This window comes from Elephas maximus, chromosome 11, assembly GCF_024166365.1.
Source record: "Elephas maximus indicus isolate mEleMax1 chromosome 11, mEleMax1 primary haplotype, whole genome shotgun sequence".
NCBI classification, from domain to species: domain Eukaryota; kingdom Metazoa; phylum Chordata; class Mammalia; order Proboscidea; family Elephantidae; genus Elephas; species Elephas maximus.
In genome coordinates, this window is record NC_064829.1 from 6,701,999 (window position 1) to 6,726,331 (window position 24,333).

Genomic DNA, 24,333 nt, shown 5'->3' on the forward strand with positions numbered 1-24,333 from the left:
CTTCACCCTAAACCTAACCCAAACTCTAACTCGAACCCTAACTATAACACTTACCCTAAACCCTCACCTTAGCTGTAAACCTAACCCTAACCCACACCCTAACCACAACCCTCACCCTAACCCCTAACCGTATCCCCAACCCTAAACCTAATGCGATCCCTAACCCTATCCCTAACCCAAAGACGAACATTAAACCTAATCTAACTCTAACTCTAACATTAACCCAACCCTAACCATAAACCTAACGTTAGCATCCTAAATCTAACCTCTAACACTAACTATAATCCTAACCCTAATTCTAACTCTTATCCTAAACCTCACCCTTAACCTAAACTTCACACTAACCCTAAACCAAAACATAACCCTAACCCTAAACATAACCCCTAACCCTAACCTGAACCCTAGCCTTAAAGCTAACCTGGACACAAACCCAAACTCTAGCCCTAACCATAAAAATAACCCTCACCCTATCCTAAACTTCATCCAAACTCTAACACTACCTTAAACCTAAACCTAAACCTAACCCAAACCCTAACCTTAAACCTACCTCTAACCATAACGCTAGTCCATCTGTAACCCGAAACCTAACCCTTACAATAGCCCTGAAATTAACCCTAAACCTAATCCTAGCCCTAGACCTAATCCGAACCTAACCCTAACTGCACCCTTGACCCTAAAGAGAACACTAACTCTAACCCTAAACCTGGACCTAAACCTAAATCTTCCCCTACACCTAAACCTAAACCTAAAAATAACTCCAACTCTAACCCTAATCATAACACTTATCCTAAACCCAAACTTTAACTGTAAAACTAACCGTAACCCTCACCCTAACCCCTAGCCGTAATCCCCCAAACCTAACCCTAATGCAATCCCTAACCTTAACCCTAAAACTAACCTGAAACCCCTGAGCCCTAACAATAACCCTAACTCTAACACAAACCCTAACCCCTAACACCAAAGCCTAATCCAAAACTTAAACCTAACTCTCACCCTAACTCTAACACTAACCCGAAACCTAATCATAAACCTAAACCAAACCCAACCATGACCAGAACCACAATTCCTAACCGGAACCCTCACCCAAACCCTAACCCTAAACTACACCTCTAACCACTAACACCTTACCATAAACCTAATCCTAACCTTTATCCTAACCCTCACCCTTAACCTAAACTTCACACTAACCCTAACCAAAGCATAACCCAAACCCTAAACATAACCCCTAACCCAAAACCGAACCCTAAACCTAACCTTAACACTAAGCTGAACACAAAACCAAACTTTAGCCCAAACCATAAAAATAACCCTCACCCTATCCTAAACTTCATCCAAACCCTAACCCTAAGCCTAAACCTAACCCAAACCCTATCCTTGAACATAACTCTAACCATAATGCTAGTCCAAATGTAACCCTAAACCTAACCCTAACCTTAACCATGGCCCACTTGTAACCCTAAACCTAACCCTTACGACATCTCTGACCCTAACCCTCACCCTAAACCTAATCCTAACCCTGACCCTAACCCTAACCCTAACCTAACCTTAACCTAACATTAAGGCTACCATAAACTTACACCTAACCCTAACCTCTAACCCTAACTCTAACTGTAACCCTAGCCCTAACCCTAACAGTAACACCCAAAACACTCAACTGTAAATGGAACTCTAACTCTTACCCTAACACTATACTTAACCCTAAACAGAACCCTACCCTAAACCTTACCGAAACAATAACCCCTAACCCTAACTCTAAACCTAATCATTAGCCTAAACCTAAACTTAACCTTAAACCTAAACCTAAACACTCACCCGAACTCTAACCCTAACCCTAAACCTAAAACAAACCCTCACCCTTAACCAAAATTTCACCCTAACCATAACGCTAAACCTACCTTAAATTCATTCAAACCCTAACCAAAACTAAAACTAACCCTAACGCTAACACTAACCTCAAACCTAAAACTAAACATAACCTAACCCTAACCCCTAACCCTAAACCTCATAATTAAAATAAACTTCACACTAAGCCTAACCCTAAAACTAAAAAAACAACCTAAACATGACAATCTCCACCTAACCCTGACCCTAACCCTAACCCTAATCCTAAACATAAACCTAATCCTAACCCTAATTCTAACCCTAACCCTAACTGTAACACCCTAAAACATCAACTTAACTGTAAACCTGACACTAACCCTCACACGAATCCCTAACCCATCCCCCAATCCTAACCCTATCCCTAATCCTAGCCCTAACCCTGAACTAAACCTGACCCTTACCCTAACCCTAAAATTAACCCTAACATTAACTCTACCCTAACCCTAAACTTAAACCTAACAATAACTCTAAACGTAACCCTATCCCTAACCCAGCACTACCCTTTACCGCAAACCTAGCCTTCACAGTAACCTTACCCCTACCGTAACCCTAACCCTAAACCTAACCCTGACACTAACCTTAACCCTAACTCTAACCTTAACCCTAACACTCACTATTAACTGAAACTTCACCCTAACCCTAACCCTAACTCTAACTCTAACCCTAACCATAACAATTAGCCTAAACCCTCTCCTTAACGGTAAACCTAACACTAACACACACCCTAACCCTTAACCGTGTCCCCAACCCTAAACCTAATGCTATCCCTAAACTTATCCCTAACCCTAACTCTAACACGAAGAGTATCCCTAATCTAATCCTAACCCTAACATTAACCTTAAACTGAAGACTAGCCTAACCATAAACCTAAACCTAACACCCTAAACCTAATGTCTAACATTATAATTCTAACCCTAATCCTAACCCTTATCCTAACCCTCACACTTAACCTGAACTTCACACTAATACTAACCCTGTTCGTAAATCTAACCCTAAACATAACCCCTAACCCTAATCCAAACCCTAAACCTGACCTTAAAAGTAACGTGAGCACAAACCCAAACTCCAGCCCTAACCATAAAAATAACCCTCACCCTAGCCTAAACATCATCCAAACCCTAACCCTAACCTTAGCCCTAACCTAAACCTAAGCAAAACCCTTACCTTAAACCTAACTCTAACCATAACACTAGTCCATCTGAAACCCTAAACCTAACCCTTACGATAGCCCTGAACCTAACCCTAACCCTAAACATAATCCTAATCCTAAACCTAACCCTAACTCTAAACTTGACCCTAAATAGAACACTAGCTCTGACCCTAAATACAACACTAACTCTGACCCTAAACTTGGACGTAAACCTAAATATTACCCTACACCTAACCCTAACCCTAAACCTAACCCTAACTCGAACTCTAACCCTAATCATAACACTTACCCTAAACCCTCACCTTAACTGTAAAACTAACCGTAACCTTCACTCTAACCCCTAACCGTAGCTCACAACCCTAACCCTAATGCTAACCCTAGCCCTAACCACAACACTAACCTGAAACCCCTAAGCCATAAAGATAACACTAACCCTAACGCAAACCCGAACCCATAACACCAAAACCTAACCTAAACCTTAACAGTACCCCTCACCCTAACTCTAACACTAACCCGAAACCTAATCATAAACCTAACCCTAACACTGAACCAAACTTAACCATGACCAGAACCACAATGCCTAACCGAAACCTTCACCCAAACCCTAACCCTAAACTACACCTCTAAACCCTAACACCTTACCATAACCATAATCCTAACTCTACCCAACCCTAACCATAAACCTAACACTCACCCCAACCACAATGCCTAACACAAATCGTAATCCTAACTGTTACACTTAACTTAACCCTAACCTAAAATCTAACCCTAACCCTAAAACTAAACAGAACCCATACACTTAACCCTAACCCTAAACATAAACTTAACACTAACCTGAAAACGAACCCAAACCTTAGCCATAACCCTAACCCTCACCCTACTTTACTTCACCCTATCCCTAACCTAAAGCTAACCCTAACTTTAGCCCTAATCCTACCCCTAAACCTAACCCTAACCTTAACCTTGGCCCATCTGTAACCCTAAACCTAACCCTTGTAATAACTCTGACACTAACCCTCGCCCGAAGCCTGATTTTAATCCTAACCCTGACCCTAACCCTAACCTAACCTTAACCCTAACTTTAAGCCTACCATAAACTTAACCTAAAACTAACCCCGAACCCAACTCTAACCCTAAACCTAGCCCTAACCCTAACTGTAACAGTTACGCAAAACCCTCACCTTAACTGTAAACGTAAATCTAACTCTTACCGTAACCCTAAACTTAACCCTAATTATAACCCTATCCTAAACCTAACTGAAACACTAACCACTAACCCTAACTCTAACCCTAATGCTTAGCCTAAACCTAACCTTAACCCTAAACCTAACCTTAACCACTAACCCTAACTCTAACCCTAACCCGAAACCAAACCCTCACACTTAACCAAAATTTCAACCTAACCATAACCCTAAACCTACCCTAACTTCATTCAAACCCTAACCCTAAGCTAAACTAACACTAAACCTAATCTTAACCCTAAACCTAAATCTAACCCTAACCCTGAATCTAACCTGAACTCTGAACCAAAACCCTAAACCTGACCCTAACATTAATCCAAACGCCTACCCCAACCCTAACCCTCATCCTTAACCTAAATTTCACCCTAAACCTAAGCCTAAAGCACTATCACCATACTCTAGCCCTAACTCTAAACCTAACCTAACTCTAACCCTAAACCTTACTGTAACACCCAAAAATATCAGCTTAATGTGAACATAACACTAATCCTCACACGAAACCCTAACCCTTTCCCTAACCCTAACCCTATCCCTCATCCTAACCCTAAACCTGACGTAAACCCTACTCTTACCCTAACCTTAAACTTAACCTTAACTCTACCCTAACCTTAACCGTAAACCTAACAATAACTCTAAACCTGACCTTAACCCTAACCCTAAACCCTAGCACTAACTCTAAACCTAACCCTAACCTAGCCTTACACTTTACCGTAAGCCTAGTCTTAACCCTAACCCGACCGCTACCTTAACCCTAACCTAAACCTAACCCTAACACTAACCTTAACCCTAAACCTAACATTAACCCTGAACCCCACTATTAACTGAAACTTCACCATGACCCTAACTCTAACCCTAACCATAACAATTACCCTAAACCCTCACCCTAACTGTAAACCTAAACCTAACCCTCACCATATCCCCAAACCTCACCCTAACCCCTAACTATATTCCTAACCCTAAACCGAATGCTATCCCTAACCCTAACTGTAACCCTAACACGAACAGTAACCCTAATCTAACACTAACCCTAACATTAACCCTAAACTTAAACCTACCCTAACCATAAACCTAAAACTAGCACCCTAAACCTAACGTCTAACACTAACCCTAATCCTAACCCTCACCCTAACTCTCACCCTTAACCTAAACTTCACACTAACCCTAAACCTAAAACTAACCCTAACACTAAACATAACCCCTAACCCTAAACTGGACCCTAAATCTAACCATAACACTAACCTGAACACAAACCCAAACTCTAGCCCTAACCCTAAAAGTAACCCTCAGCCTATGCTAAACTTCAACCAAATCCTAACCTTAACCATAACCGTAAACGTAAACCTAGCCCAAACCCTAACCTTAAACCTAACTCTAACCGTAAAGCTAGTCCATCTGTAACCCTAAACCTAAGCCTTACAATAGCTCTGAACCGAACCCTAATCCTAAGCCCAACAATAGACCTAATCCTAAACCTAACCCGAACTCTAAACTTGACCCTAAATAGAACACTAACTCTAACCCTAAACCAGGACTTAAACCTAAAACTTACCCTGCACCTAACCCTGCACCTAACCCTAACTCTAACTCTAACCCTAATCATACCACTTGCCCTAAAACCTAACCTTAACTGCAATACTAACTGTAACCCTCACCTAACCCCTAACCGTACCCCCAAAAGCTAACCCTAATGCTATCCCTAACCCTAACCCTAACCCTAACACTCACCTGAAAACCTAAGCCCTAACGATAACCCTAACCCTAACCCAAAACCTAACCCCTAGCACCAAAGCCTGACCCTAACTCGAACACTAACCCTAAACCTAATCATAAAACTAACCCTCACCCTAAACCAAAACTAACCATGAGCAGAACCACAATGCCTAACCGGAACCCTCACCCAAGCCCTAACCCAAAACTACTCCTCTAATCCCTAACACCTTACCATAACCAGAATCCTAACCCTACCCAACCCTAATCCTAAACCTAATCCTCACACCAACCACAATGCCTAACACAAACCGTAAACCTAACCCTAACCGTAACACTGAACTTAACCTTAACCTAAAATCTACCCCTAACCCTAAAAGTAAACAGAACCCATAAACTTATTCCTAACCCTAAACATAACCTTAACACTAATCTGAAAACTCAAGCAAACCTTAGCCATAACCCTAACCCTCACCCTATCTTAAACTTCACCCTATCCCTAATCTAAAGCACACCCTAACTTTAACCCTGACCCTAACCTTAACCTTGGCCCACCTGTAACCCCAAACCTAACCCTTACAATAACTCTGACCCTAACCCTCACCCTAAACCTAATCCTAATCCTAACCCTGACCCTAACCCTAACCAAACTTTAACCCTAACTTTACCCTACCATAAACTTAAACCTAACCCTAACCTGTAACCCGAAATCTAAACCTAACCCTAGCCCTAGCCCTAAACCTAACCCTAACCCTAAATGTAACACTTACCCAAAACCCTCACCTTAACTGTAACCATAAATCTAACTCTTAACCTAACCCTAAATATAACCCTACCCTAAACCTAACCGAAACACTAACACCTAACTCGAAATCAAATCCTGATCTTTAGCCTAAACCTAACCTTAACCCTAAGCCTAACCATAACCACTAACCCTAATTCTAACCCTAACCCTAAGCCTGATCCTAAACCGAACCCTAACCCTTACCCTAAACCTGACCCTAACATTAACCGAAACACCTAACCCTAACCCAAACCCTAAACCTAACCCTAACCTTAACCCAAACACCTAACCCTAACGCTAACCCTAACCCTCATCCTTAACATAAATTTCAAGATAAACCTAAGCCTAACCTTAACCCTAAAACTAAACCTAACCCTAAAAAAAACTATCCCCTAAATATAGCCCTAAACCTAAACCTCATCCTAACCCTAACTACAACCCTGACCTAACCGTAACACTGTAAAACATCAGCTTAAGTGTAAACCTAACACTAACCCTCCCACGAACACCTAACCCTTTCCCTAACCCTAACCCTATCCCTAATCCTAACCTTAACCCTGACCTAAACCTAACACTTACCCTAACGCTAAACTTAACCTTAACTCCACCCTAAAACTAACAAAAACTCTAAACCTGACCCTACCTCTTACCCTAAACCCTAGTACTAGCTCTAACTCTAAACCTAACCCTAACCTAGCCCTACCCTTTACCGTAAACCTAGCCTTAACCCTAACCTTACCCCTACCCTAACCCTAACCCTAACACTAAACTTAACCCTAACTGTAATCTTAACCCTAACCCTTACCCTGACCCTGACTATTAACTGAAACTTCACCCTAAACCTAACCCAAACTCTAACTCGAACCCTAACTATAACACTTACCCTAAACCCTCACCTTAACTGTAAACCTAACCCTAACCCACACCCTAACCACAACCCTCACCCTAACCCCTAACCGTATCCCCAACCCTAAACCTAATGCGATCCCTAACCCTATCCCTAACCCAAAGACGAACATTAAACCTAATCTAACTCTAACTCTAACATTAACCCAACCCTAACCATAAACCTAACGTTAGCATCCTAAATCTAACCTCTAACACTAACTATAATCCTAACCCTAATTCTAACTCTTATCCTAAACCTCACCCTTAACCTAAACTTCACACTAACCCTAAACCAAAACATAACCCTAACCCTAAACATAACCCCTAACCCTAACCTGAACCCTAGCCTTAAAGCTAACCTGGACACAAACCCAAACTCTAGCCCTAACCATAAAAATAACCCTCACCCTATCCTAAACTTCATCCAAACTCTAACACTACCTTAAACCTAAACCTAACCCAAACCCTAACCTTAAACCTACCTCTAACCATAACGCTAGTCCATCTGTAACCCGAAACCTAACCCTTACAATAGCCCTGAAATTAACCCTAAACCTAATCCTAGCCCTAGACCTAATCCGAACCTAACCCTAACTGCACCCTTGACCCTAAAGAGAACACTAACTCTAACCCTAAACCTGGACCTAAACCTAAATCTTCCCCTACACCTAAACCTAAACCTAAAAATAACTCCAACTCTAACCCTAATCATAACACTTATCCTAAACCCAAACTTTAACTGTAAAACTAACCGTAACCCTCACCCTAACCCCTAGCCGTAATCCCCCAAACCTAACCCTAATGCAATCCCTAACCTTAACCCTAAAACTAACCTGAAACCCCTGAGCCCTAACAATAACCCTAACTCTAACACAAACCCTAACCCCTAACACCAAAGCCTAATCCAAAACTTAAACCTAACTCTCACCCTAACTCTAACACTAACCCGAAACCTAATCATAAACCTAAACCAAACCCAACCATGACCAGAACCACAATTCCTAACCGGAACCCTCACCCAAACCCTAACCCTAAACTACACCTCTAACCACTAACACCTTACCATAAACCTAATCCTAACCTTTATCCTAACCCTCACCCTTAACCTAAACTTCACACTAACCCTAAACCAAAGCATAACCCAAACCCTAAACATAACCCCTAACCCAAAACCGAACCCTAAACCTAACCTTAACACTAAGCTGAACACAAAACCAAACTTTAGCCCAAACCATAAAAATAACCCTCACCCTATCCTAAACTTCATCCAAACCCTAACCCTAAGCCTAAACCTAACCCAAACCCTATCCTTGAACATAACTCTAACCATAATGCTAGTCCAAATGTAACCCTAAACCTAACCCTAACCTTAACCATGGCCCACTTGTAACCCTAAACCTAACCCTTACGACATCTCTGACCCTAACCCTCACCCTAAACCTAATCCTAACCCTGACCCTAACCCTAACCTAACCTTAACCTAACATTAAGGCTACCATAAACTTACACCTAACCCTAACCTCTAACCCTAACTCTAACTGTAACCCTAGCCCTAACCCTAACAGTAACACCCAAAACACTCAACTGTAAATGGAACTCTAACTCTTACCCTAACACTATACTTAACCCTAAACAGAACCCTACCCTAAACCTTACCGAAACAATAACCCCTAACCCTAACTCTAAACCTAATCATTAGCCTAAACCTAAACTTAACCTTAAACCTAAACCTAAACACTCACCCGAACTCTAACCCTAACCCTAAACCTAAAACAAACCCTCACCCTTAACCAAAATTTCACCCTAACCATAACGCTAAACCTACCTTCAATTCATTCAAACCCTAACCAAAACTAAAACTAACCCTAACGCTAACACTAACCCCAAACCTAAAACTAAACATAACCTAACCCTAACCCCTAACCCTAAACCTCATAATTAAAATAAACTTCACACTAAGCCTAACCCTACAACTAAAAAAACAACCTAAACATGACACTAAATCTCCACCTAACCCTGACCCTAACCCTAACCCTAATCCTAAACATAAACCTAATCCTAACCCTAATTCTAACCCTAACCCTAACTGTAACACCCTAAAACATCAGCTTAACTGTAAACCTGACACTAACCCTCACACGAATCCCTAACCCATCCCCCAATCCTAACCCTATCCCTAATCCTAGCCCTAACCCTGAACTAAACCTGACCCTTACCCTAACCCTAAAATTAACCCTAACATTAACTCTACCCTAACCCTAAACTTAAACCTAACAATAACTCTAAACGTAACCCTATCCCTAACCCAGCACTACCCTTTACCGCAAACCTAGCCTTCACAGTAACCTTACCCCTACCGTAACCCTAACCCTAAACCTAACCCTGACACTAACCTTAACCCTAACTCTAACCTTAACCCTAACACTCACTATTAACTGAAACTTCACCCTAACCCTAACCCTAACTCTAACTCTAACCCTAACCATAACAATTAGCCTAAACCCTCTCCTTAACGGTAAACCTAACACTAACACACACCCTAACCCTTAACCGTGTCCCCAACCCTAAACCTAATGCTATCCCTAAACTTATCCCTAACCCTAACTCTAACACGAAGAGTATCCCTAATCTAATCCTAACCCTAACATTAACCTTAAACTGAAGACTAGCCTAACCATAAACCTAAACCTAACACCCTAAACCTAATGTCTAACATTATAATTCTAACCCTAATCCTAACCCTTATCCTAACCCTCACACTTAACCTGAACTTCACACTAATACTAACCCTGTTCGTAAATCTAACCCTAAACATAACCCCTAACCCTAATCCAAACCCTAAACCTGACCTTAAAAGTAACGTGAGCACAAACCCAAACTCCAGCCCTAACCATAAAAATAACCCTCACCCTAGCCTAAACATCATCCAAACCCTAACCCTAACCTTAGCCCTAACCTAAACCTAAGCAAAACCCTTACCTTAAACCTAACTCTAACCATAACACTAGTCCATCTGAAACCCTAAACCTAACCCTTACGATAGCCCTGAACCTAACCCTAACCCTAAACATAATCCTAATCCTAAACCTAACCCTAACTCTAAACTTGACCCTAAATAGAACACTAGCTCTGACCCTAAATACAACACTAACTCTGACCCTAAACTTGGACGTAAACCTAAATATTACCCTACACCTAACCCTAACCCTAAACCTAACCCTAACTCGAACTCTAACCCTAATCATAACACTTACCCTAAACCCTCACCTTAACTGTAAAACTAACCGTAACCTTCACTCTAACCCCTAACCGTAGCTCACAACCCTAACCCTAATGCTAACCCTAGCCCTAACCACAACACTAACCTGAAACCCCTAAGCCATAAAGATAACACTAACCCTAACGCAAACCCGAACCCATAACACCAAAACCTAACCTAAACCTTAACAGTACCCCTCACCCTAACTCTAACACTAACCCGAAACCTAATCATAAACCTAACCCTAACACTGAACCAAACTTAACCATGACCAGAACCACAATGCCTAACCGAAACCTTCACCCAAACCCTAACCCTAAACTACACCTCTAAACCCTAACACCTTACCATAACCATAATCCTAACTCTACCCAACCCTAACCATAAACCTAACACTCACCCCAACCACAATGCCTAACACAAATCGTAATCCTAACTGTTACACTTAACTTAACCCTAACCTAAAATCTAACCCTAACCCTAAAACTAAACAGAACCCATACACTTAACCCTAACCCTAAACATAAACTTAACACTAACCTGAAAACGAACCCAAACCTTAGCCATAACCCTAACCCTCACCCTACTTTACTTCACCCTATCCCTAACCTAAAGCTAACCCTAACTTTAGCCCTAATCCTACCCCTAAACCTAACCCTAACCTTAACCTTGGCCCATCTGTAACCCTAAACCTAACCCTTGTAATAACTCTGACACTAACCCTCGCCCGAAGCCTGATTTTAATCCTAACCCTGACCCTAACCCTAACCTAACCGTAACCCTAACTTTAAGCCTACCATAAACTTAACCTAAAACTAACCCCGAACCCAACTCTAACCCTAAACCTAGCCCTAACCCTAACTGTAACAGTTACGCAAAACCCTCACCTTAACTGTAAACGTAAATCTAACTCTTACCGTAACCCTAAACTTAACCCTAATTATAACCCTATCCTAAACCTAACTGAAACACTAACCACTAACCCTAACTCTAACCCTAATGCTTAGCCTAAACCTAACCTTAACCCTAAACCTAACCTTAACCACTAACCCTAACTCTAACCCTAACCCGAAACCAAACCCTCACACTTAACCAAAATTTCAACCTAACCATAACCCTAAACCTACCCTAACTTCATTCAAACCCTAACCCTAAGCTAAACTAACACTAAACCTAATCTTAACCCTAAACCTAAATCTAACCCTAACCCTGAATCTAACCTGAACTCTGAACCAAAACCCTAAACCTGACCCTAACATTAATCCAAACGCCTACCCCAACCCTAACCCTCATCCTTAACCTAAATTTCACCCTAAACCTAAGCCTAAAGCACTATCACCATACTCTAGCCCTAACTCTAAACCTAACCTAACTCTAACCCTAAACCTTACTGTAACACCCAAAAATATCAGCTTAATGTGAACATAACACTAATCCTCACACGAAACCCTAACCCTTTCCCTAACCCTAACCCTATCCCTCATCCTAACCCGAAACCTGACGTAAACCCTACTCTTACCCTAACCTTAAACTTAACCTTAACTCTACCCTAACCTTAACCGTAAACCTAACAATAACTCTAAACCTGACCTTAACCCTAACCCTAAACCCTAGCACTAACTCTAAACCTAACCCTAACCTAGCCTTACACTTTACCGTAAGCCTAGTCTTAACCCTAACCCGACCGCTACCTTAACCCTAACCTAAACCTAACCCTAACACTAACCTTAACCCTAAACCTAACATTAACCCTGAACCCCACTATTAACTGAAACTTCACCATGACCCTAACTCTAACCCTAACCATAACAATTACCCTAAACCCTCACCCTAACTGTAAACCTAAACCTAACCCTCACCATATCCCCAAACCTCACCCTAACCCCTAACTATATTCCTAACCCTAAACCGAATGCTATCCCTAACCCTAACTGTAACCCTAACACGAACAGTAACCCTAATCTAACACTAACCCTAACATTAACCCTAAACTTAAACCTACCCTAACCATAAACCTAAAACTAGCACCCTAAACCTAACGTCTAACACTAACCCTAATCCTAACCCTCACCCTAACTCTCACCCTTAACCTAAACTTCACACTAACCCTAAACCTAAAACTAACCCTAACACTAAACATAACCCCTAACCCTAAACTGGACCCTAAATCTAACCATAACACTAACCTGAACACAAACCCAAACTCTAGCCCTAACCCTAAAAGTAACCCTCAGCCTATGCTAAACTTCAACCAAATCCTAACCTTAACCATAACCGTAAACGTAAACCTAGCCCAAACCCTAACCTTAAACCTAACTCTAACCGTAAAGCTAGTCCATCTGTAACCCTAAACCTAAGCCTTACAATAGCTCTGAACCGAACCCTAATCCTAAGCCCAACAATAGACCTAATCCTAAACCTAACCCGAACTCTAAACTTGACCCTAAATAGAACACTAACTCTAACCCTAAACCAGGACTTAAACCTAAAACTTACCCTGCACCTAACCCTGCACCTAACCCTAACTCTAACTCTAACCCTAATCATACCACTTGCCCTAAAACCTAACCTTAACTGCAATACTAACTGTAACCCTCACCTAACCCCTAACCGTACCCCCAAAAGCTAACCCTAATGCTATCCCTAACCCTAACCCTAACCCTAACACTCACCTGAAAACCTAAGCCCTAACGATAACCCTAACCCTAACCCAAAACCTAACCCCTAGCACCAAAGCCTGACCCTAACTCGAACACTAACCCTAAACCTAATCATAAAACTAACCCTCACCCTAAACCAAAACTAACCATGAGCAGAACCACAATGCCTAACCGGAACCCTCACCCAAGCCCTAACCCAAAACTACTCCTCTAATCCCTAACACCTTACCATAACCAGAATCCTAACCCTACCCAACCCTAATCCTAAACCTAATCCTCACACCAACCACAATGCCTAACACAAACCGTAAACCTAACCCTAACCGTAACACTGAACTTAACCTTAACCTAAAATCTACCCCTAACCCTAAAAGTAAACAGAACCCATAAACTTATTCCTAACCCTAAACATAACCTTAACACTAATCTGAAAACTCAAGCAAACCTTAGCCATAACCCTAACCCTCACCCTATCTTAAACTTCACCCTATCCCTAATCTAAAGCACACCCTAACTTTAACCCTGACCCTAACCTTAACCTTGGCCCACCTGTAACCCCAAACCTAACCCTTACAATAACTCTGACCCTAACCCTCACCCTAAACCTAATCCTAATCCTAACCCTGACCCTAACCCTAACCAAACTTTAACCCTAACTTTACCCTACCATAAACTTAAACCTAACCCTAACCTGTAACCCGAAATCTAAACCTAACCCTAGCCCTAGCCCTAAACCTAACCCTAACCCTAAATGTAACACTTACCCAAAACCCTCACCTTAACTGTAACCATAAATCTAACTCTTAACCTAACCCTAAATATAACCCTACCCTAAACCTAACCGAAACACTAACACCTAACTCGAAATCAAATCCTGATCTTTAGCCTAAACCTAACCTTAACCCTAAGCCTAACCATAACCACTAACCCTAATTCTAACCCTAACCCTAAGCCTGATCCTAAACCGAACCCTAACCCTTACCCTAAACCTGACCCTAACATTAACCGAAACACCTAACCCTAACCCAAACCCTAAACCTAACCCTAACCTTAACCCAAACACCTAACCCTAACGCTAACCCTAACCCTCATCCTTAACATAAATTTCAAGATAAACCTAAGCCTAACCTTAACCCTAAAACTAAACCTAACCCTAAAAAAAACTATCCCCTAAATATAGCCCTAAACCTAAACCTCATCCTAACCCTAACTACAACCCTGACCTAACCGTAACACTGTAAAACATCAGCTTAAGTGTAAACCTAACACTAACCCTCCCACGAACACCTAACCCTTTCCCTAACCCTAACCCTATCCCTAATCCTAACCTTAACCCTGACCTAAACCTAACACTTACCCTAACGCTAAACTTAACCTTAACTCCACCCTAAAACTAACAAAAACTCTAAACCTGACCCTACCTCTTACCCTAAACCCTAGTACTCGCTCTAACTCTAAACCTAACCCTAACCTAGCCCTACTCTTTACCGTAAACCTAGCCTTAACCCTAACCTTACCCCTACCCTAACCCTAACCCTAACACTAAACTTAACCCTAACTGTAATCTTAACCCTAACCCTTACCCTGACCCTGACTATTAACTGAAACTTCACCCTAAACCTAACCCAAACTCTAACTCGAACCCTAACTATAACACTTACCCTAAACCCTCACCTTAACTGTAAACCTAACCCTAACCCACACCCTAACCACAACCCTCACCCTAACCCCTAACCGTATCCCCAACCCTAAACCTAATGCGATCCCTAACCCTATCCCTAACCCAAAGACGAACATTAAACCTAATCTAACTCTAACTCTAACATTAACCCAACCCTAACCATAAACCTAACGTTAGCATCCTAAATCTAACCTCTAACACTAACTATAATCCTAACCCTAATTCTAACTCTTATCCTAAACCTCACCCTTAACCTAAACTTCACACTAACCCTAAACCAAAACATAACCCTAACCCTAAACATAACCCCTAACCCTAACCTGAACCCTAGCCTTAAAGCTAACCTGGACACAAACCCAAACTCTAGCCCTAACGATAAAAATAACCCTCACCCTATCCTAAACTTCATCCAAACTCTAACACTACCTTAAACCTAAACCTAAACCTAACCCAAACCCTAACCTTAAACCTACCTCTAACCATAACGCTAGTCCATCTGTAACCCTAAACCTAACCCTTACAATAGCCCTGAAATTAACCCTAAACCTAATCCTAGCCCTAGACCTAATCCGAACCTAACCCTAACTGCACCCTTGACCCTAAAGAGAACACTAACTCTAACCCTAAACCTGGACCTAAACCTAAATCTTCCCCTACACCTAAACCTAAACCTAAAAATAACTCCAACTCTAACCCTAATCATAACACTTATCCTAAACCCAAACTTTAACTGTAAAACTAACCGTAACCCTCACCCTAACCCCTAGCCGTAATCCCCCAAACCTAACCCTAATGCAATCCCTAACCTTAACCCTAAAACTAACCTGAAACCCCTGAGCCCTAACAATAACCCTAACTCTAACACAAACCCTAACCCCTAACACCAAAGCCTAATCCAAACCTTAAACCTAACTCTCACCCTAACTCTAACACTAACCCGAAACCTAATCATAAACCTAAACCAAACCCAACCATGACCAGAACCACAATTCCTAACCGGAACCCTCACCCAAACCCTAACCCTAAACTACACCTCTAACCACTAACACCTTACCATAAACCTAATCCTAACCTTTATCCTAACCCTCACCCTTAACCTAAACTTCACACTAACCCTAAACCAAAGCATAACCCAAACCCTAAACATAACCCCTAACCCAAAACCGAACCCTAAACCTAACCTTAACACTAAGCTGAACACAAAACCAAACTTTAGCCCAAACCATAAAAATAACCCTCACCCTATCCTAAACTTCATCCAAACCCTAACCCTAAGCCTAAACCTAACCCAAACCCTATCCTTGAACATAACTCTAACCATAATGCTAGTCCAAATGTAACCCTAAACCTAACCCTAACCTTAACCATGGCCCACTTGTAACCCTAAACCTAACCCTTACGACATCTCTGACCCTAACCCTCACCCTAAACCTAATCCTAACCCTGACCCTAACCCTAACCTAACCTTAACCTAACATTAAGGCTACCATAAACTTACACCTAACCCTAACCTCTAACCCTAACTCTAACTGTAACCCTAGCCCTAACCCTAACAGTAACACCCAAAACACTCAACTGTAAATGGAACTCTAACTCTTACCCTAACACTATACTTAACCCTAAACAGAACCCTACCCTAAACCTTACTGAAACAATAACCCCTAACCCTAACTCTAAACCTAATCATTAGCCTAAACCTAAACTTAACCTTAAACCTAAACCTAAACACTCACCCGAACTCTAACCCTAACCCTAAACCTAAAACAAACCCTCACCCTTAACCAAAATTTCACCCTAACCATAACGCTAAACCTACCTTCAATTCATTCAAACCCTAACCAAAACTAAAACTAACCCTAACGCTAACACTAACCCCAAACCTAAAACTAAACATAACCTAACCCTAACCCCTAACCCTAAACCTCATAATTAAAATAAACTTCACACTAAGCCTAACCCTAAAACTAAAAAAACAACCTAAACATGACACTAAATCTCCACCTAACCCTGACCCTAACCCTAACCCTAATCCTAAACATAAACCTAATCCTAACCCTAATTCTAACCCTAACCCTAACTGTAACACCCTAAAACATCAGCTTAACTGTAAACCTGACACTAACCCTCACACGAATCCCTAACCCATCCCCCAATCCTAACCCTATCCCTAATCCTAGCCCTAACCCTGAACTAAACCTGACCCTTACCCTAACCCTAAAATTAACCCTAACATTAACTCTACCCTAACCCTAAACTTAAACCTAACAATAACTCTAAACGTAACCCTATCCCTAACCCAGCACTACCCTTTACCGCAAACCTAGCCTTCACAGTAACCTTACCCCTACCGTAACCCTAACCCTAAACCTAACCCTGACACTAACCTTAACCCTAACTCTAACCTTAACCCTAACACTCACTATTAACTGAAACTTCACCCTAACCCTAACCCTAACTCTAACTCTAACCCTAACCATAACAATTAGCCTAAACCCTCTCCTTAACGGTAAACCTAACACTAACACACACCCTAACCCTTAACCGTGTCCCCAACCCTAAACCTAATGCTATCCCTAAACTTATCCCTAACCCTAACTCTAACACGAAGAGTATCCCTAATCTAATCCTAACCCTAACATTAACCTTAAACTGAAGACTAGCCTAACCATAAACCTAAACCTAACACCCTAAACCTAATGTCTAACATTATAATTCTAACCCTAATCCTAACCCTTATCCTAACCCTCACACTTAACCTGAACTTCACACTAATACTAACCCTGTTCGTAAATCTAACCCTAAACATAACCCCTAACCCTAATCCAAACCCTAAACCTGACCTTAAAAGTAACGTGAGCACAAACCCAAACTCCAGCCCTAACCATAAAAATAACCCTCACCCTAGCCTAAACATCATCCAAACCCTAACGCTAACCTTAGCCCTAACCTAAACCTAAGCAAAACCCTTACCTTAAACCTAACTCTAACCATAACACTAGTCCATCTGAAACCCTAAACCTAACCCTTACGATAGCCCTGAACCTAACCCTAACCCTAAACATAATCCTAATCCTAAACCTAAGCCTAACTCTAAACTTGACCCTAAATAGAACACTAGCTCTGACCCTAAATACAACACTAACTCTGACCCTAAACTTGGACGTAAACCTAAATATTACCCTACACCTAACCCTAACCCTAAACCTAACCCTAACTCGAACTCTAACCCTAATCATAACACTTACCCTAAACCCTCACCTTAACTGTAAAACTAACCGTAACCTTCACTCTAACCCCTAACCGTAGCTCACAACCCTAACCCTAATGCTAACCCTAGCCCTAACCACAACACTAACCTGAAACCCCTAAGCCATAAAGATAACACTAACCCTAACGCAAACCCGAACCCATAACACCAAAACCTAACCTAAACCTTAACAGTACCCCTCACCCTAACTCTAACACTAACCCGAAACCTAATCATAAACCTAACCCTAACACTGAACCAAACTTAACCATGACCAGAACCACAATGCCTAACCGAAACCTTCACCCAAACCCTAACCCTAAACTACACCTCTAAACCCTAACACCTTACCATAACCATAATCCTAACTCTACCCAACCCTAACCATAAACCTAACACTCACCCCAACCACAATGCCTAACACAAATCGTAATCCTAACTGTTACACTTAACTTAACCCTAACCTAAAATCTAACCCTAACCCTAAAACTAAACAGAACCCATACACTTAACCCTAACCCTAAACATAAACTTAACACTAACCTGAAAACGAACCCAAACCTTAGCCATAACCCTAACCCTCACCCTACTTTACTTCACCCTATCCCTAACCTAAAGCTAACCCTAACTTTAGCCCTAATCCTACCCCTAAACCTAACCCTAACCTTAACCTTGGCCCATCTGTAACCCTAAACCTAACCCTTGTAATAACTCTGACACTAACCCTCGCCCGAAGCCTGATTTTAATCCTAACCCTGACCCTAACCCTAACCTAACCTTAACCCTAACTTTAAGCCTACCATAAACTTAACCTAAAACTAACCCCGAACCCAACTCTAACCCTAAACCTAGCCCTAACCCTAACTGTAACAGTTACGCAAAACCCTCACCTTAACTGTAAACGTAAATCTAACTCTTACCGTAACCCTAAACTTAACCCTAATTATAACCCTATCCTAAACCTAACTGAAACACTAACCACTAACCCTAACTCTAACCCTAATGCTTAGCCTAAACCTAACCTTAACCCTAAACCTAACCTTAACCACTAACCCTAACTCTAACCCTAACCCGAAACCAAACCCTCACACTTAACCAAAATTTCAACCTAACCATAACCCTAAACCTACCCTAACTTCATTCAAACCCTAACCCTAAGCTAAACTAACACTAAACCTAATCTTAACCCTAAACCTAAATCTAACCCTAACCCTGAATCTAACCTGAACTCTAAACCAAAACCCTAAACCTGACCCTAACATTAATCCAAACGCCTACCCCAACCCTAACCCTCATCCTTAACCTAAATTTCACCCTAAACCTAAGCCTAAAGCACTATCACCATACTCTACCCCTAACTCTAAACCTAACCTAACTCTAACCCTAAACCTTACTGTAACACCCAAAAATATCAGCTTAATGTGAACATAACACTAATCCTCACACGAAACCCTAACCCTTTCCCTAACCCTAACCCTATCCCTCATCCTAACCCTAAACCTGACGTAAATCCTACTCTTACCCTAACCTTAAACTTAACCTTAACTCTACCCTAACCTTAACCGTAAACCTAACAATAACTCTAAACCTGACCTTAACCCTAACCCTAAACCCTAGCACTAACTCTAAACCTAACCCTAACCTAGCCTTACACTTTACCGTAAGCCTAGTCTTAACCCTAACCCGACCGCTACCTTAACCCTAACCTAAACCTAACCCTAACACTAACCTTAACCCTAAACCTAACATTAACCCTGAACCCCACTATTAACTGAAACTTCACCATGACCCTAACTCTAACCCTAACCATAACAATTACCCTAAACCCTCACCTTAACTGTAAACCTAAACCTAACCCTCACCATATCCCCAAACCTCACCCTAACCCCTAACTATATTCCTAACCCTAAACCGAATGCTATCCCTAACCCTAACTGTAACCCTAACACGAACAGTAACCCTAATCTAACACTAACCCTAACATTAACCCTAAACTTAAACCTACCCTAACCATAAACCTAAAACTAGCACCCTAAACCTAACGTCTAACACTAACCCTAATCCTAACCCTCACCCTAACTCTCACCCTTAACCTAAACTTCACACTAACCCTAAACCTAAAACTAACCCTAACACTAAACATAACCCCTAACCCTAAACTGGACCCTAAATCTAACCATAACACTAACCTGAACACAAACCCAAACTCTAGCCCTAACCCTAAAAGTAACCCTCAGCCTATGCTAAACTTCAACCAAATCCTAACCTTAACCATAACCGTAAACGTAAACCTAGCCCAAACCCTAACCTTAAACCTAACTCTAACTGTAAAGCTAGTCCATCTGTAACCCTAAACCTAAGCCTTCAATAGCTCTGAACCGAACCCTAATCCTAAGCCCAACAATAGACCTAATCCTAAACCTAACCCGAACTCTAAACTTGACCCTAAATAGAACACTAACTCTAACCCTAAACCAGGACTTAAACCTAAAACTTACCCTGCACCTAACCCTGCACCTAACCCTGCACCTAACCCTAACTCTAACTCTAACCCTAATCATACCACTTGCCCTAAAACCTAACCTTAACTGCAATACTAACTGTAACCCTCACCTAACCCCTAACCGTACCCCCAAAAGCTAACCCTAATGCTATCCCTAACCCTAACCCTAACCCTAACACTCACCTGAAAACCTAAGCCCTAACGATAACCCTAACCCTAACCCAAAACCTAACCCCTAGCACCAAAGCCTGACCCTAACTCGAACACTAACCCTAAACCTAATCATAAAACTAACCCTCACCCTAAACCAAAACTAACCATGAGCAGAACCACAATGCCTAACCGGAACCCTCACCCAAGCCCTAACCCAAAACTACTCCTCTAATCCCTAACACCTTACCATAACCAGAATCCTAACCCTACCCAACCCTAATCCTAAACCTAATCCTCACACCAACCACAATGCCTAACACAAACCGTAAACCTAACCCTAACCGTAACACTGAACTTAACCTTAACCTAAAATCTACCCCTAACCCTAAAAGTAAACAGAACCCATAAACTTATTCCTAACCCTAAACATAACCTTAACACTAATCTGAAAACTCAAGCAAACCTTAGCCATAACCCTAACCCTCACCCTATCTTAAACTTCACCCTATCCCTAATCTAAAGCACACCCTAACTTTAACCCTGACCCTAACCTTAACCTTGGCCCACCTGTAACCCCAAACCTAACCCTTACAATAACTCTGACCCTAACCCTCACCCTAAACCTAATCCTAATCCTAACCCTGACCCTAACCCTAACCAAACCTTAACCCTAACTTTACTCTACCGTAAACTTAAACCTAACCCTAACCTGTAACCCGAAATCTAAACCTAACCCTAGCCCTAGCCCTAAACCTAACCCTAAATGTAACACTTACCCAAAACCCTCACCTTAACTGTAACCATAAATCTAACTCTTAACCTAACCCTAAATATAACCCTACCCTAAACCTAACCGAAACACTAACACCTAACTCGAAATCAAATCCTGATCTTTAGCCTAAACCTAACCTTAACCCTAAGCCTAACCATAACCACTAACCCTAATTCTAACCCTAACCCTAAGCCTGATCCTAAACCGAACCCTAACCCTTACCCTAAACCTGACCCTAACATTAACCGAAACACCTAACCCTAACCCAAACCCTAAACCTAACCCTAACCTTAACCCAAACACCTAACCCTAACGCTAACCCTAACCCTCATCCTTAACATAAATTTCAAGATAAACCTAAGCCTAACCTTAACCCTAAAACTAAACCTAACCCTAAAAAAACTATCCCCTAAATAGAGCCCTAAACCTAAACCTCATCCTAACCCTAACTACAACCCTGACCTAACCGTAACACTGTAAAACATCAGCTTAAGTGTAAACCTAACACTAACCCTCCCACGAACACCTAACCCTTTCCCTAACCCTAACCCTATCCCTAATCCTAACCTTAACCCTGACCTAAACCTAACACTTACCCTAACGCTAAACTTAACCTTAACTCCACCCTAAAACTAACAAAAACTCTAAACCTGACCCTACCTCTTACCCTAAACCCTAGTACTCGCTCTAACTCTAAACCTAACCCTAACCTAGCCCTACCCTTTACCGTAAACCTAGCCTTAACCCTAACCTTACCCCTACCCTAACCCTAACCCTAACACTAAACTTAACCCTAACTGTAATCTTAACCCTAACCCTTACCCTGACCCTGACTATTAACTGAAACTTCACCCTAAACCTAACCCAAACTCTAACTCGAACCCTAACTATAACACTTACCCTAAACCCTCACCTTAACTGTAAACCTAACCCTAACCCACACCCTAACCACAACCCTTCCCTAACCCCTAACCGTATCCCCAACCCTAAACTTAATGCGATCCCTAACCCTATCCCTAACCCAAAGACGAACATTAAACCTAATCTAACTCTAACTCTAACATTAACCCAACCCTAACCATAAACCTAACGTTAGCATCCTAAATCTAACCTCTAACACTAACTATAATCCTAACCCTAATTCTAACTCTTATCCTAAACCTCACCCTTAACCTAAACTTCACACTAACCCTAAACCAAAACATAACCCTAACCCTAAACATAACCCCTAACCCTAACCTGAACCCTAGCCTTAAAGCTAACCTGGACACAAACCCAAACTCTAGCCCTAACGATAAAAATAACCCTCACCCTATCCTAAACTTCATCCAAACTCTAACACTACCTTAAACCTAAACCTAAACCTAACCCAAACCCTAACCTTAAACCTACCTCTAACCATAACGCTAGTCCATCTGTAACCCTAAACCTAACCCTTACAATAGCCCTGAAATTAACCCTAAACCTAATCCTAGCCCTAGACCTAATCCGAACCTAACCCTAACTGCACCCTTGACCCTAAAGAGAACACTAACTCTAACCCTAAACCTGGACCTAAACCTAAATCTTCCCCTACACCTAAACCTAAACCTAAAAATAACTCCAACTCTAACCCTAATCATAACACTTATCCTAAACCCAAACTTTAACTGTAAAACTAACCGTAACCCTCACCCTAACCCCTAGCCGTAATCCCCCAAACCTAACCCTAATGCAATCCCTAACCTTAACCCTAAAACTAACCTGAAACCCCTGAGCCCTAACAATAACCCTAACTCTAACACAAACCCTAACCCCTAACACCAAAGCCTAATCCAAACCTTAAACCTAACTCTCACCCTAACTCTAACACTAACCCGAAACCTAATCATAAACCTAAACCAAACCCAACCATGACCAGAACCACAATTCCTAACCGGAACCCTCACCCAAACCCTAACCCTAAACTACACCTCTAACCACTAACACCTTACCATAAACCTAATCCTAACCTTTATCCTAACCCTCACCCTTAACCTAAACTTCACACTAACCCTAAACCAAAGCATAACCCAAACCCTAAACATAACCCCTAACCCAAAACCGAACCCTAAACCTAACCTTAACACTAAGCTGAACACAAAACCAAACTTTAGCCCAAACCATAAAAATAACCCTCACCCTATCCTAAACTTCATCCAAACCCTAACCCTAAGCCTAAACCTAACCCAAACCCTATCCTTGAACATAACTCTAACCATAATGCTAGTCCAAATGTAACCCTAAACCTAACCCTAACCTTAACCATGGCCCACTTGTAACCCTAAACCTAACCCTTACGACATCTCTGACCCTAACCCTCACCCTAAACCTAATCCTAACCCTGACCCTAACCCTAACCTAACCTTAACCTAACATTAAGGCTACC